This window comes from Triticum dicoccoides, chromosome 7A, assembly GCF_002162155.2.
Source record: "Triticum dicoccoides isolate Atlit2015 ecotype Zavitan chromosome 7A, WEW_v2.0, whole genome shotgun sequence".
Lineage (NCBI taxonomy): Eukaryota > Viridiplantae > Streptophyta > Magnoliopsida > Poales > Poaceae > Triticum > Triticum dicoccoides.
Window position 1 is genome coordinate 124097672 of NC_041392.1, and position 3868 is coordinate 124101539.

Genomic DNA, 3868 nt, shown 5'->3' on the forward strand with positions numbered 1-3868 from the left:
ATGATGCAGAGATTGATGCATTGGGGGTCAGAGTGCTCGATAATCTTTGTGCGGATCTTGCACCATCCACTCTTGAGTCTGAGGAAGAGGATGTAATTCTAGAGGATGCAGTTGCTAGACCCACCGAGCCCGGTTATGAGGACCGGATGGAGGACCAAAGTAAACCCAAATGTACGTGGAAGCAAAAGATTTATCCCGTTTCAATGATTCGTAGGAGTGCTAGGATTCGGACTACCAAAAAATTTCATGATGAACTATGAAAGGAATCTTTTGGAATAGCAGAGGTCTGAAGGACTTGGCTAAAAGAAGGTTTCTTGCTGAGGCGTCTCTTGAGCATAGATTAGATTTTATTGCTCTCTCGGAAACTGGTAGGGATAATTTTGCACCCCAGTTTCTCAAAACTTTATCGGGCGGTGTCGATTTTTATTGGCATTGCCTTCCTCCGCGAGGAAGATCGGGTGGGATCTTGCTTGAAGTGAATTGCGATTCACTAGAAGTCCGAAGTGTAGTGATGGGTGACTTCGCGGTTAAGTTTCGGGTCAGGTCCAAAGCTGATGGGTTTAACTGGGCTCTGGTGGCGGTTTATGGTGCCGCACAACCCGAGCTTAAACCGGAGTTTTTGGCGGACCTTGTTCGAATCTGCGGATCTGAGCAGCTCCCAATTTTAGTTGGGGTGACTTCAACATCATTAGGAGGAGAGAGGAAAAGAATAATGATAATTTTGACGGCAGATGGTCGTTTATGTTCAATACCATTATTGAAAGCTTGGATCTGAGAGAGATAGAGCTTTCCGGTAGAAAATTTACCTGGGCTAATGCTTTGCCTAACCCTACGTATGAGAAGCTTGATCGAGTCCTCGCGAGTGTCGAGTGGGAACAGAAGTTCCCCCTCGTAACGGTTCAGGCTCTCTCGCGCGGAATCTCGGATCACACACCTTTATTCGTGGACTCAGGTGAGCCAAACCATGTGGGAAACAAAAACACCTTTTCTTTCGAGCTGGCATGGTTTGAATGAGAAGGTTTCTTGGAGCTGATTGCCAGGGAATGGGCTAAGGATGCAGGAGGTACGACTTCTGTCGAGCGTTGGCAGACTAAGATTAGGCATTTGAGGAGTTTCCTATGGGGATGGGCTAAACACCTTAGTGGGATTTATAAGGTTGAAAAGGAAAGGCTCCTTTCTCTGATTTAGTCCCTAGATATAAAAGCCGAATCCACGATCTTGCAAGCCGCAGAGCTCCAGGGTAAACTAGATGCGGAGATGAGGTTGAAAGAACTTCTCCGCGAAGAAGAATGGAAGTGGGCGTTGCGGGCTAAGGTCCGCAAAGTGGTCCAAGGGGACGCAAACACTCAATTATTCCACTTGATTGCTAATGGCAAGCACAGAAAGAAGAGAATCTTTCAGCTTGAACAAGATGAAGGAACTATTGTAGGACAGGACAAATTGAAACTTTACATAACCGAGTATTATAAGCAGTTATTTGGACCTTCGGAGGATAGTTGTGTGTCCCTCGATGAGTCCAGGATTGAGGATGTGCCTCAACTAACTGCTAATGATAATGATATTTTGGTTGCCCCGTTCTCGAAGAAGGAGGTGTTTGATGCCATAGCGCAGATGAAAAACAACAAGGCTCTCGGGCCTGATGGATTCCCGGCGGAGTTTTACAAAAAGTGTTGGCATATTATTAAGGGGGATTTGCTACCAATGTTCCATTATCTTTTCTCTGGACAGCTTCAGTTATTTCACTTAAATTTTGGAACAATAACACTGCTTCCTAAAAAACGGATGCTGTGAGAATTGAGCAGTTCAGGCCGATCTGCCTGCTCAATGTTAGTTTCAAAATTTTCACCAAGGTTGGGACTAATCGGCTCACACAGATTGCGCATTCTGTGGTGCAGCATTCCCAAACTGCTTTCATGCTGGACAGAAACATCCTAGAAGGGTTGGTGGTCCTTCATGAAACGCTCCATGAGATTCACTCAAAAAAATTGGATGGAGTTGTTTTTAAGGTGGATTTCGAGAAAGCGTACGATAAAGTAAAATGGCCATTCCTACAACAGCATTGCGTATGAAAGGTTTTGATGAAGCCTGGCACCGCCAGGTTGAATCATATACGTAAAAGGGAGTGTTGGAATTAAAGTGAATGATGAGATAGGTCATTATTTCCAAACACATAAGGGCCTGACACAAGGGGATCCGATGTCCCCTATTCTGTTCAACATTGTAGTTGATATGTTGGCAATTATGATAGGAAGGGCTAAGGAGGCTGGTCAAGTGGATGGCTTGGTACCTCATCTCATTGACGGAGGTGTGTCCATCCTTCAGTACGCCGATGATACAATCATCTTTATGGAGCATGACTTGGCCAAAGCAAGAAATATGAAGCTGGTGTTATGCTTATTTGAACAATTGACCGGGTTAAAGATTAACTTTCACAAAAGCGAGTTGTTCTGCTTTGGTAGAGCCAATGACGAACAAGAGGCATATAGGCAATTGTTTGGGTGCGATTTGGGGGCTTTACCTTTCACATACTTAGGAATACCAATCCACCATCGTAAGCTGACAAATAGAGAATGAAAGTGCATCGAGGACAGATTTGAAAAGAAACTTAGTTGCTGGAAGGGCAAGCTCATGTCATACGGAGGCCGATTAATTCTGATAAATTTGGTTCTCACGAGTATGCCTATGTTTCTTTTATCGTTCTTCGAAGTCCCAGTTGGAGTTAGGAAAAGACTGGACTTTTATCGATCACGTTTCTTTTGGCAGGGTGATGAACTAGAAAGAAAATACCATTTAGCCAAATGGGATATCATCTGTAGACTGAAAGACCAAGAGGGTCTTGGCATTGAGAATCTTGAAGTTAAGAACAGATGTCTTCTCAGCAAGTGGCTGTGGAAGTTATCAAGTGGGACTGACGTCACTTCGGCGCAAATCCTCCATAGCAAGTATCTTCAAACCAAAACTTTGTCTCAGGTGACAGTATGGCCGACTGACTCACCTTTTCGGAAAGGGCTTATGAAAGTAAAACTATCCCTATTTAATAGGACAAAGTTTATTGTTGGTAACGGTGCTAGTACGCGTTTCTGGGAGGATATTTGGCTCGGAGAGACACCCTTAGCCATTCAATACCTGTCTTTGTATCGTATTGTTCAACGACGTGAGGTGTTTGTTGCAACGTACTTCAATCTATCCCCCTTAATATTCAGTTCAGAAGGGCACTAGTGGGCAATCGTTGAGAAGAATGGCTCCGTCTAGTAAGTAGACTGATGGAGGTTCAGCTTTCTCAACAACCCGATGAATTACGCTGGAAACTTACTAGGTTTGGAGTATTTACAGTTAAATCAATGTATGTTGATGTTATCAATTCAAGCTCGATTCCTAGGTCCAAACATGTTTGGGCTGTCAAAGTCCCTCTGAAAATCAAAGTGTTTATGTGGTTTTTTCATAAACAAGTTATTTTAACCAAGGGCAATTTGACTAAGTGTAATTGAGACGATAAAACACCTTTTTCTTGATTGCCTACTAGCCCAAGTTTTATGGCGGACAGTCCATATTGCTTTCAATATTACTCCACCGAGTTCTGTCAACACGTTATTTGAAACGTGGCTTAAGGGGATAGAGCCCGAGTTAGCGAGACATATTCGCGTAGGAATCTGCGCCCTGTTGTGGGCGCTATGGAATTGCAGAAATGATTTGGTTTTTAACAGGACAACACACATTCATTTTTTGCAGGTTATTTTCAGAGCCACGGCGTTGATCCGTTCGTGGTCACTACTCACTCCGACGGAGGCCAGGGAGCGTTTGGTTACTGGATCTATCCGCTGGGAGATGGTAGTTCGGGATATCTTCAACCGGTTTGGATGGTGGTCAT